The 13,357-nt window shown below is 46.6% G+C and overlaps 1 long non-coding RNA gene across 1 annotated transcript; it reads left to right on the forward strand.

The window, feature by feature from the left end:
* Positions 1-3,165: 3,165 nt before the first annotated feature.
* On the forward strand, positions 3,166-5,104 carry LOC148003825 (uncharacterized). The gene is made up of 2 exons (XR_015629693.1): positions 3,166-3,734; positions 4,589-5,104. It is a non-coding gene; the product is annotated as an uncharacterized LOC148003825 (long non-coding RNA).
* The last annotated feature ends 8,253 nt before the right edge of the window (positions 5,105-13,357 follow it).

Genomic DNA, 13,357 nt, shown 5'->3' on the forward strand with positions numbered 1-13,357 from the left:
ACAGATGGTTGTGAGCCACCATGCGGTTGCTGGGAATGGAACTCAGGACCTCTGGAAGAGCAGTCAGTGCTCTTAACCGCTGAGCCATCTCTCCAGTCCTTGAACACTTCGATGTGTGCTGGGATCTAAAGCAATTGCTGAGAGCTTAAGAACCTCGCTCTTGCAAAAGGCCTGGGTTTGGTTCCCAGCACCCACATGGTAGCTCACAGCTGTCTTTAGCTCCAGTTCCAGGGAATCTGATGCCCCTTCCAGCCCCTACAGGCTCCTGCACTGTATGATACACATACACACATGCGTGTACAATTAAATAAATCAACATTTAAAAAATGTTTCACATGTGCACATTGCCTCAATGTCAACATTTAAATAGCACCTAACAGAGTCATGTTGTCATTAACAGTTTGGGGGACTTAAATATTGTTTTAGGGATAACTTACTTGGTGTGTGTGTGTGTGTGTGTGTGTGTGTGTGTGTGTGTGTGTGTGTGTGCGCATGTGCCTAAAGTAATTAACTTGTTTTGAAATGGGGAAACGAGATGACTTGTTTCATACAGTGACTCCTGGAGGCAAACCAAACAAAACCAGAGTGATCTGGGGAAAAGTAACTCGGGCTCATGGAAACAGTGGCAATGGTTTGTGCCAAATTTCAAAGCAACCTTCCTGCAAAGGCCATTGGACACAGAATCCATGTGATGCTGTACCCGTTCCAGATTTAAACTAATGGGGAGTAAATAAATAAAAGTAGGTTTGAAAAAAAAAAAAAGATGACTTGTTTCCCAGGTTAGCCACAAATTCAATTCCTCTTGCTACCTGAGTAGCTGGAATTACAGGTGTTTGAAAATGCACCAGGCTGGACCTAAAGATTTAGACAGGTGGATCACTGTGAGTTCAAGGCCAGTCTGGTCTATTTAGGGAATTTCAAGCCAACTAGGTCCACCATAGTTTGACAGACTAAAATTAAAACAAAAAATTAGGCAGGCCTCTTTTAGATGTGCTATTTCTGAGCCATTACATGTATTGTACATACAATGTATGTATTCTGTAATGTATTTCAATTCTTTTTTTTTTTAAAGATCTATTTATTTATTATATATGAGTACACGGTAGCTGTTTTCAGAGACACCAGAAGAGGGCATCAGATCCCATTACAGATGGTTGTGAGCCACCTTGTGGATGCTGAGAATTGAACTCAGGACCTTTAGAAAAGCAGTTAGTGCTCTTAACCACTGAGCCGTCTCTCCAGCCCACATTTCAATTCTTATGGTGCCATAAAACATTGTACTTAATTATAATTTATTTGCATGTATGTATATGTGTGTTAGTGCACATGTGTATGCCTCTGTGTGTGTATGCCTCTGTGTGTATGCCTATGTGTATGTGTGTATGCCTATGTGTATGTGTGTATGCCTATGTGTATGCCTATGTGTATGTGTATATGCCTATGTGTATGTGTGTATGCCTATGTGTATGTGTGTATGCCTATGTGTATGTGTGTATGCCTATGTGTATGTATGCCTATGTGTATGTGTGTATGCCTATGTGTATGTGTGTATGCCTATGTGTATGCCTATGTGTATGTGTGTATGCCTATGTGTATGCCTATGTGTATGTGTGTATGCCTATGTGTATGTGTGTGTGCCTATGTGTATGTGTGTATGCTTATGTGTATGTATGTATGCCTCTGTGTGTGTGTATACCTCTGTGTGTATGTGTGAATTTGTGTGTGTGTATGCCTCTGTGTGTGTGTGTGTGTGTGTGTGTGTGTGTGTGTATGCCTCTGGGTGTGTATGCCTCTGGGTGTATGTGTGTATTTGTGTGTGTGTGTGTGTGTGTGTGTGTGTGTGTGTGTGTTGGGTGGGGTGCACCTGTGCATCAGTGCATTCAGAGGTAAAAGATAACCTGAGATCCCACCCTCAGGAATGCCATTCACCTCCTTTAACACAGGTTCTTCCACTGGCCTGGAGCTCACCAGTCAGGCTGGGAAGCCAGTGAGCGCCAGACTCCTGTCTTGGCTTCCCCACTTTTTGTATTTATGAGCCTGTACCACCACACTCAGCATTTTTTTTTGTGTATGTCTTAGTTAGAGTTTCATTGCTGTGAAGAGACACCATGACCAATGCAACTCTCGTAAGGGACAACACTTAACTGGGACTGGCTTACAGGTTCAGAGATTCAGCCCATTATCATCATGGCGGGAAGCATGGCAGTTCCTGGGCAGACAGTGCTGGAGAAGGACCTGTACATCTCCATCCAAGGGCAGCCAGAAGACTGACTCTTCTGCACTGGGTGGAGCTTTAGCATAAGAGGAGACCTCCAAAGCCCACCCCTACAGTGACGCACTTTCTCCAGAAAGTCACATTTCCTGACGGAGCCACTCCCAGTGGACCAAGCATATTTAACTATCACGGTGCATTTGGGGATTAAACTTGGGCCTCCTGCTTACAAGACAAGTGCTTTACTGACCGAGCCACCCCACCCATATCTGAAAAAATTAAAATTTTTAATTTTGTTTTTCTAGACAGAGTTTCTCTCTGCCTGCTGACCTGGAATTCACTCTGTGGAACAGGCTGGCCTTGAACTCAGAGATCTGCCGGCCTCTGCCTCCTGCCTCTCTAGTGCTAGAATTAAAGGTATGTGCCACCACTACTTGACAGCCATCTCAAGGGTCCCAAGGGTCCCATTCTTTTTTTTTTTTTTACTTCTACAGAGTTTTACAATGTAGTCCTGGCTGACCAGGAACTCACTATGTAGACCAAGTTGGCCACAAAGATCCACCTACCTGGGACCTCCCAAGTTCTGGGATTAAAGGTTCTATCACCAGGTCTGGTCATGTGACTATAGTTTTGATATTCCTAGTCTGACATTGATCACTAAAGGTGGCTATTGCTTCAGTTTCTCCCTTGTAATGTTCTTTGGCTTTATAGCACTTACTACTCTGTGGGACAATTGAGACTACCTTGTCAAACTTTAAAATTTCTCTTATATTTTTGGTTGTGAGCCTAGCCTTTAACGGCTGAGCCATCTCTCCAGCCCTAAAATTTCTCATTAAAAAAGGAGGAAGGAGAGAACATTGAGTCTTTTGGAAGCTTAAGATCCCTCTTACTGCCAGCAGGTGCAGTAGCTGCAGGCGGCCAGCAGGTGTCAGTACCGAGGCACATCTGGATCTGGAACACAGGCTCTTTGAGATCTAATGCGGTAGTGAAGAGCGGAGTATCTTTGTTTTACGTCCCCGGCGGCAGATCCCATCCTGCCTCAAGATCTGCTGTCCTTGTCACTACTGAGACATGTAGCCATCTCTCCATTGTGTCCTGGGTTCCATCTTCCCTCGGACTCCCTGACCACACTGTCTCCAGTCTCTGCTGTGGAGAAGCCAGAGGCAGAAAGGAACTCCCACAAGCAGAAGACAAAAGCTGGGAAGGAGCAGCGCACACAAGAAAGGAAGATTCCACTCAGAAAGGAAAGGGACCCTCATCTATGGGGAAAACAAGATCTAACTTAGCAGAGAGGGGACTGACTGAGATCTGGGTGGGGATGGCCTTGGTGTCTGATGGAAAGACAGACTGGAGCTTGTGAGACTGATGGAGGAGACCACTCACCTGGCAGGTGGACAGCTGGCTGGACTCTGGGCTAATCTCTGTGGAAAACAGGCAGACATGGAGGCCACGTGGTCAAGAACTGGGGGTTGGTTGCCCATACGGACGCCTCCTATGCTTCCTCAGATTGGTCATTTTCTAGGTATGATTGGGGACTATTTCCACTTTTCAGAGAAAGAGAAAAGGATAGAAGCTTTAGAGCCTCAGAGAAGGCTCATTGTGTCATGGTGTTTGCCCCCTGCGTGACAACCTGAGTGTGATTCTTGGAGTCCGCGTGGGAGAGAACTGACCTCCACAGGCATGTTAGGCATGTACTCACTAAACCTCAAATAAATGTTAGAGAAGGAGGAGACTCCCCGCCCCCAGGGTCCCCCTTCTGTTTCCTACCTTGGCTTTCCTCCGTGATGGTCAGTAACCCGTAAGCTGAATAGACCGTTTTCTTCCCAGGTTGCTTTTGGCCAGTATTTTATCACAAAAATACAAAGTAACAATGACTGTTTCCCAGCTGTGTACTGTGGTGGTTTGAATGAGAAATGTTCCCCAGTCTCAGGCTTTGAACACTTGGTCCCTACTTGGTGACAGTTTGGGAGGTTTGGGATGTGGGGCCTTGCTTGAGGAAGTATGTGGGGGTAGGGTATGCTTTTAGAGTAAAAAGTCTTGGGGCTGGGGAGATGGCTCAGTGGTTAAGAGCACTGACTGCTCTTCCAGAGGTCCTGAGTTCAATTCCCAGCAACCACACGGTGGCTCACAACCATCTGTAATGGGATCTGATGCCCTCTTCTGGTGTGTCTGAAGATGGCTACAGTGTACCCACATACATTAAATAAATAATTTTTTTTTTAAAAAAAAGAGTAAAAGGGTTGGGGATTTAGCTCAGTGGTAGAAGCGCAAAGCCCTGGGTTCGGTCCCTAGCTCCGGAAAAAAAATTTAAAAAAAAATAAAAAAAGAGTAAAAAGTATCGTCTACTTGTTTATTCTCTCTCTGCTTTGGGCTTAGGTTAAGGTTTCAGTTTCCTTCTTCTGGTGCCATGGCTGCTCCTTCCTTCTCCTGCTGCTACCAATCCTTCCTGACATGGAGGACTCATTCCTGGAACAGTAAGCACAAATAAACTCTGCTATTCCTTTCCTCGGTCATGGTGTTCTATCACAGCACAGAGGAGGAACTGTTGGAACACAGTCCAAGTCTGTACTTCGAAGATTTCTGTTAGATTTCTTAGTGTTTGTGAGAAAACAAGCTGCCAGAAGTTTGTGACCCCAGGTTCTTCAGAACACGGAGTTGTTCTTGCAATATATTCTCATGCCTCTCCCAGGTGTAGATAGGAGTGAATTTATTTCAGGTTGTTCATTGCAACTGGCTATTTTTTTACATGCCTTTATGGAAAACTGTATTGGGTGTGGCCTGCCTACCACGGGCACCTTGTTCTTGTGGTTGGACATTTTACTTATGTGACTCTTCTTAACCCTCAGAGTATAAATTGTCTGATGCTCTAAATAAAGTTGGTTGGTGATTGCATGAGACTTTAGTCTGCCTTATTTATCAGCTCCATTCTCCCAGATCCCACTGCTTCTAGAGAAGTAAACAATAACTAATACATCACCTTGCAAAGTTGCTAACCCTCTCTGAGACTCAACTGTCCCTTGTCTGTAAAATGCAGAGCATAGAAGCTACCTTACAGTGGGGGGATGATGTGGCAGATGACTGGAGAGATGGCTCAGTGCTTAAGAGCACTGACTGCTCTTCCAGAGGTCCTGAGTTCAAATCCCAGCAACCACATGGTGGCTCACAACCGTCTGTAATGAAATCTGGTGCCCTCTCCTGGTGTATCTGAAGTACAGTGTACTTATATATAACAAATAACTAAAATCCTTAAAAAAAAAAAAAAAAAAGTCCTCCATGCTGGGATGGCATGGCAACAAGCAGTAGAAGAAATCTGGAAGCTGACATCTTTTTTTTTTTTTTTCAGAGCTGGGGACCGAACCCAGGGCCTTGCGCTTGCTAGGCAAGCGCTTTACCGCTGAGCTAAATCCCCAACCCCCTGGAAGCTGACATCTTTATCCTAAGCCGGAAGCAGAGAAAATAACTACAGAGAGGCAGCTCAGTTGTCTCTTTCTACCACGTGGGTTCCAGACTTGAACTCAAGTCATCAGGCTTTGCGGGGAAGGGCCTCTCCTCGCTGAGACATTTCAGTGGCCCCTTTTCTCCATCTCTCTCTCTCTCTCTCTCTCTCTCTCTCTCTCTCTCTCTCTCTCTCACTGTGTGGTGTGTGTGTGTGTGTGTGTGTATACATGTGTACACAGGCATCCTCAGACCCCCTGACAGTGGATCACAGGCTGTACAGAGAATCTCTTGTGTAGCTGTTGGTCTATTAGCTTAGGCGGGAAGTGGGAGGTGGGAATTCTGGCTGGCAGGGAGAGAGAATTCTAGGATAGAGTCAGGCACCAGAGGGATCCACCTGAACTCTGAGGGAGATGGTCATGTGGACCTGAGGAGAGGTAACAAGCCACGTGGTAGGATGTAGAATAGGATAAATGGGATAAGTGAGTTATGAGCTAGCAGGACTGAACCAAAGCTTTTGGCTTAGGCACTTATTCACAAATAATTCAGTCTCAGAGTTGTTATTTTGGGAACTTGGGTGGGAGTGGAAAAGCCCCACGGTGACAATAGGTAGTAGCTGTGAGCCACCCAGGGAGGGCGCTGGGAACTAAGCTTGAGTTCTCCACAAGTGCTCTTGACTGCCAAGCCATCTGGCCAGCCCTACAGGCCAGTTTTCTTTCGAGGGTGTGTGTGTGTGTGTGTGTTTGCTATTGTGTAGTTTGCATCAGCCTTATTCTATAGCCCTAGACTGTCCTAGAACCAACAGTGATCACCCTGCCTCGACCTCTCGTGTGCTAGGACTATAGTGTCTTAGTCACTGCTCTATTGCTGAGAAGAGACACCATGACTGTGACCACGGCAGTTCTTACAAAGGAAAGCATTTAATTGGCTTTGTCCATTATCTCATGGTGGGGAGTGTGGGAGCAGGTGAGGCAGACATAGTGCTGGAGAAGAAGTTGAGAACTACATCCTGAACTGCAGGCAGAGAAGAGAGAGGGTGGGAGAGGGAGGGAGGGAGAGGCAAGCTGAGACTGATTAGGCCTGACTGGTTTGGGCTTTTGAAACCTCAAAGCCCACCCCCAGTGACATAGCTCCTCCAACAAGGCCACACCTATCCCTATAAAGCCACACCTCCTAACCCTTTCCTACAGTTCTACTCTCTGGTGACTGAACATTCAAATATATGGGCCTTAGGGGGGGCATTTGTATTCAAACCACAATAGGGGTGAGCCCTTTTGGGTCACAGACAGAGTTTTCTGAGACATGCTGACATCTGTGGATCATTTCCCCGAAAGAATACTAGACACCCTGCTGTGCCTGCCCTACGGGTGCCTGCTCACCAAAGCCGCTCCCACCCCTGTCTGTCAGCAGGCCAGCGACACCCAGCTACAAGCCAGCAGTGTTTCACAAGACGGGTGTAAATCCAAACTGGAATCAGAACAGAGGCCCAGAGGGCAGCGAGACTGCAGTACCAGCCCTATCCAGGGAGGATGAAATGCTCAACTGTAGCGGATCTGTCAACCTTAGAGACAAACCTTACTAGATGATTAATTATGCAATTCCTCTAGACTCCTTTGCTCATATTCCTGGTTCAAAGGCGCCTTAGGGGCTGGAGAGATGGCTCAGTGCTTAAGTGTACCAGATGCTTTTCCAGAGGACCTGGGCTGAAGTCCAGCTCTGAGATGGCAGTTCACTAACCATCAGTAACTCCAGTCCCAAGGCCTCTGAGGATACCAGGAATAGCATACCCATGGTGCCCAGACATACATGCAGACAAAATACCCCAGGACCAGAAATTACAAAACGGTTGTAAGTTGCTCTTACCCTCTCTTGCTCTTGCTTCTCTGCTCTCTTCCCCTCTGTCCCCTGTCCCTTCTGTCCCCATCCTTCCCTCCTTCGCTCCAGGTGCCCATGGCCCGCCTCCTTTGTTTTTCCCTCTACTCTTCTTCTCTCATTAAACCTCTCCACGTGGAAAAAAGAAAGAAAGAAAGAAAGAAAGAAAGAAAGAAAGAAAGAAAGAAAGAAAGAAAGAAAGAAAGGTTGTAAGTTTAACCAGACCTCTGAGCTGGAGAGATGGCTCAGCTGTTAAGAGCACTGACTGCTCTTCCAGAGGTCCTGAGTTCAAATCCCAGCAACCACATGGTGGCTCACAACCATCTGGAATGGGATCCGACGCCCTCTTCTGGTGTGTCTGAAGACAGCGATAGTGTACCCACATAACATAAAATAAATAAATCTTTTTTAAAAAAGAACCAAACACACAACCTGAAAACCCAAATAACCGTTTGGGCTCAGCCCTCAGATTTCACATCTGACTGTCTGACATCCCTTTCTTGTGCCTACAGGTGCCAAGTAATGCCAGGCTGTGTTTCCCAGTGTCAACAAGCCTGAGGGTGCTGCTCATCCCTGAATCCCTGAATCAGGAGCAACCTCGAATCCACTGATGTGAGTGCTTCCACACATGGGCAGAAGCTAGGCAAGATGGTTTTCTACTTGGGGTAACTGTTCCCTAGATATAGGCCGGTATGTTTGTCTCTCTGTGCAGCACTGCACCGAAGTCTCACGTCTTGCTATTGCAGCTCCCCACCGACGTGATCTATATCATCGAGAAGGAGGAACTGAACAGTAACGGTTCACTTTCACAGAGTCTGAAATAAGAGAGCCTTCCCTGGAATCCAGTCTTCAGCCCCTTCGTTCTGGGAGCGGTGTTCTGTCACGGCTTTCATTTCCAGAGCATGGAGAAATGGGCCAGACGGAGTCCTTGTCAAAGACAAGACAAAGACAGTTTTGCCAGGAATGAGCAAGCTGAATCATACATCTGTATAACTATAACAGACACCCTGCCAAGAATTATCGAGTATACTTAAATGGTTTGTGATAACAACCAAAAAAGCCAATTCTTTGACCTTAACTGTAATCATGACTCAGACATGGGGTCCCCCGCAGTCCTCCCAAATCTTCAAATCTACTTCCGTACTGTATCACAACTTGGCTGAACAAACTCAATTAACTCCCTGAACAAAGCTCTAAACTGTGGTACGTGGAGGTGATGCGTGCGTGCTCGTGCATGTGTGCGTGCATGCGTGTGGTGTGTGTGTGTGTGTGTGTGTGTCCAGGTTATGGGAGTGGGGCTAGCCAGGGCTATTGGCTATGTAGTTAGAGATGACCCTGAACTCCTGATTCTCCTGTCTCCACCTCCATGACATGATCCAGTAGGTTTCCGGCACAGGCACAAGGATTTCAGGTCAGTGGTACCACAGACTAAGACCCACCTTTGATTCTAGTGTGGTAATAAACTGCTTCATACCACCGTTGGCCAAATTACCATCAAGTTAATCTTGACCAGTCCACATTAAGCTTTTCAAGACTTTCTCAACCTAAAAGGATAAAACCTCTCCTGAATGCATGCTTGCCATGGATACAACACCCAAAAGTTCCTCAGGGACATCAAAACTTTTATCAACAAGAGGCCTGGGAGCTGGCTCATTGAGTAGACATTTTGACACCGAGTCTGCTGTCTTGAGTTTGATCCCCAGAACCCTTTGGACTTTTCACTCTTTTTTTTTTTTTTTTTTTTTTGGTTCTTTTTTTCGGAGCTGGGGACCGAACCCAGGGCCTTGCGCTTCCTAGGTAAGCGCTCTACCACTGAGCTAAATCCTCAGCCCCTGGACTTTTCACTCTTTCTTTGAGGCCTCCCACTCCTACCAATCAAGTGCTTCCTGACCTCCATTGCTGAACCTGACAGCTTGCTTGGTCTAACTTCAAAGGCACCACTTTTCCTGGTTAATTACATTTAGGAGCTGGAAAGATGGCCCAGGTGTTAGGAGCGCACATTCTTCACCTCAGGCAGTTCACAAACCACTGGAACACCAGCTCCAGAGGGACCCAGTGCCTCTGGCCGCCATTGACACCCACACACATACACATAATTAAAAATAATAGCTTTAGATTACCTCCCCGCCCTGTGTGTGTGTGTGTGTGTGTGTGTGTGTGTGCGCGTGTGTTTCTGTTGAGTAGTACATGCATGTACTCCCTGCTGCACACATGTGGAGATCAGAGGAGTACATGCAGAAGGTGGCTCTCTCTTTGCACCATGTGAAACCTGCCAGTGGCAGCACTCACATCACCTTCCACCCCTACCCCCACCCATCCCCCACCCCTACCCCTTGCTGCTAGATTCACCAGCCTCCAACTCTTCCCACCTCTTTCCTCCCAACCATCTCCCTCTTCCTGGCAGCTGCTAAGATTTACATCTTGCCTGCCCAGTTGGTTTTCTCTTAAATGCTAGTAAAACGGATCTTGGTTTTAAAATTTTTTTTTTTTGGTTCTTTTTTTCGGAGCTGGGGACCGAACCCCGGGCCTTGCGCTTCCTAGGTAAGCGCTCTACCACTGAGCTAAATCCCCAGCCCCTAAAATTATTTTATTAACGGGACTAAGAACCAGCATAAGAGAGCTCCAAATCCCAGTGTATCGCCACCCCATCGGCCTACTTTTAACGTTCATGTGGTATGCTTTACCTGCACTAGAAAATATTAAAAAAAAAAATTGGCATTAAAAACATGACAGTTTTTTTTTTTTTTTTTTTTTTTTTTTTTTTTTTTTTGGTGCTTTAGTGTGGCTAAGTATAGCACCTTCTGGCTTTGCAACAAGCTAGAAATAGAAATTCCTCACCCTAAAAAGAGCTTGTATCTAGGAACGGCGTTTTAAAATACCTAACATTACTACCGACTATTTAAGTGGAATAAAGACTTCATGCCGACACAAAAGTAGCACTCCCACAGCTCAAATACCTCAGCTCTCCAGCCTCAGTAAGGTAGAGCGACTATTCATGGCTACACACAGAACGCTGGCAACAGGAAACCCCTGCTGCCTACATTAGCCTGCACATTCCAGTCCCCAGTGACTTTTCTCCTGTAAAGCCATTGCTGAGACTCTGCAACACACACACTCTAGAGCCACACGAGCCTGTAGGATGCGGCAAGCTAGCCCAGTGCTACATGCCAGCTAGCTCCTCCGTGCCCTTCCTGGATGCCACTCAACCCCAGAGTCCCTAGGTCCCCTGGAAAGGCACTTAGTGCTTTCAACCTCTAAAAGGCCAAGTGGAGGAGAGATCTCTAAGCTGCAGAAATACTCAGAGGCGGTGAGGTCATCCACACGGCCTTTATTGTCACACACTGTAATGCAGGGGTGCCACGCAGATGGACCAGATTCTGTGAGAAATACAGATGTGAGTGCACACATCCCAAACAAGCCATAGACTTTCAGGAAAGTTGACTCCTAGCCAAAGAGTGAGTAGCCAGCCCTTCGGCCCACGGAGCTCAAAACCCCACCCTGACACTGCACAGGCGCAGCAGCGCCCCCTAGTGGGATTACAGGGCTGATGCTTCTGGCTGTCCCCTGTGAGTGCCCTAAGTAAGGTATGGATCTCCGAGAAAAGTTCTGACGACTACACACAGGCTACCCAGTGCTTGTGACAGGTGGCCCTTGAGCACTCAGCTCTAAATGGCATCTTTCCACAGGCTCCTTTATTCCCAGGGTCCCCTTTGTCCCACTCACCACTCTCCAAGGTGCTTAGAATCTTACAGTGTGTGCACCCTGTCACCACACCTCCAGGATCACCCCTGAGGAAACTTCCTTCCTGCAGCGAGCTTTTCTCTCAGTTCCGTGGTCCATATGTAACTTCTGTGAGATTCCGACCACCTTCAGAGTACCTCCCACTTTCACCTCGGCCTCTGCTGTCTGTCCCTGAGCCTTGCGCCCTCCCTCTTTGCTTAGCCAGAATCTGTGCAACAGTAGATCAAACAGAGAGGGTGGTGGCTTTTCTTCCCTGGTTTGGTCAACTCTTCTAAGCTCAGAGGACAGGAGGGAGTGAAGCCTTCTTGGGCCAACATCTACATCCCACTGCAACTTTTATGAGGCTCAGGGGGCTTAGTCAGGCAGGCCACAGTGGAGCCCATGGGTCAAATGGGCAATCTTGAGTTTGGATACAGCATCTTCTGTGGAAAAGGCAGGAAAGGCTTGTTTACAGAGGGTGGGAACAACCAGATAAAACATTTAAAGAGGAAATATGTCAAAATATATACAGTAGAGCAAAGTGATGGGGAACAGTTGTGATAAAATATACAGTGTAAGTTCACCATCTTGGTTCTTTTTTTTTTTTTTTTTTCGGAGCTGGGGACCGAACCCAGGGCCTTGCGCTTCCTAGGCAAGCGCTCTACCACTGAGCTAAATCCCCAACCCCGTAAGTTCACCATCTTAACCATTTAAATAAATGCTTCAGTATTGAGATGGTTCAGTATGACTGGGTTTGAAATTACCTAAGAGACACACTTTGAAGCATCTCTGTCCAGAAGTGTTCTAGAATTTAACTGGAGAGGACCCATTCTGAAAGTGGACCGCACCCACGATCCCATAGACAGGGTGTCTCAGTTAGGGTTTCCACTGCTGTGAACAGACACCATGACCAAGGCAACTCTTATAAGGACAACATTTAACTGGGGCTGGCTTACAGGTTCAGAGGTTCAGTCCATTATCATCAAGGTGGGAACATGGCAGCATCCAGGCAGGCATGGTGCAGGAGGAGCTGAGAGTTCTACATCTTGTTCCAAAGGCAAACAGGAGAAGACTAAGTTCTAGGAAGCCAGGAGGAGGGTCTCTCCAAGCCCACCCCCACAGTGACACAAGGCCACACCTCCTAATGGTGCCACTCCTAGGACCAAGCCTATACAAACCACCACACGGGGGTACTGGACAGAAAGCCAACTGAATCTCAACGTTCTCACTTCTGCTTCCGGGTCTGTCCAACTGTGAGAAGTCTTGGCTATACACTCCTACCACCATGTAGGACTCTGTCATCCCACCCAGATGGACTAGACCCCCTTCAACCATGAGTCTTTTTTTTTTTTTTTGGTTCTTTTTTTTTCAGAGCTGGGGACCGAACCCAGGGCCTTGCGCTTCCTAGGCAAGCGCTCTACCACTGAGCTAAATCCCCAACCCCAACCATGAGTCTTTACATTGCTTCTGACAACTGTTTGCTCATAGGAATAGGGAAAGTAACTAATATAAGTTTTATTTTTTAGGGGCTGGGGATTTAGCTCAGTGGTAGAGCGCTTACCTAGGAAGCACAAGGCCCTGGGTTCGGTCCCCAGCTCCGAAAAAAAAAAAAAAAAAAGAACCAAAAAAAAAAGTTTTCTTTTTTAAAGATTTATTTATTTATTTTATGTATATGAGCACACTGTAGCTGTCTTCAGACACACCAGACCCCATTACAGATGATGGTTGTGAGCCACCATATAGTTTCTGGGATTTGAACTCAGAACCTCTGAAAGAACAGTCAGTGCTCTTAACCGCTAAGCCATCTCTCCACCCCTAATATAAGTTTTATTAAGGTTAATAATTATACAGCCCATCTCCAGAGCTATGCATCTCGCAAGGCAGAAATTCTGTGCTTATTAAACAAGATCCTACTGCTCTTCCCTTACAGCCCCTGGTGAAAGTGCTGATAAAAATCTATGTATGTATGTGCATGTGCATGCACATGTGTGTGTATGCGAGCACATGTGTGTGTCTGTGTGTATGCACATATGTACGTCTGTGTGTGTGTGCAGGTACATGCATATGTGTGTATGTCTGTGCATGAGTGCATGCACACTTATCGGTCTCTGTGTGCAC

The sequence above is a fragment of the Rattus norvegicus genome, chromosome 9, assembly GCF_021556685.1.
Source record: "Rattus norvegicus strain SHRSP/BbbUtx chromosome 9, alternate assembly SHRSP_T2T, whole genome shotgun sequence".
In the NCBI taxonomy this organism is placed as follows: Eukaryota; Metazoa; Chordata; class Mammalia; order Rodentia; family Muridae; genus Rattus; species Rattus norvegicus.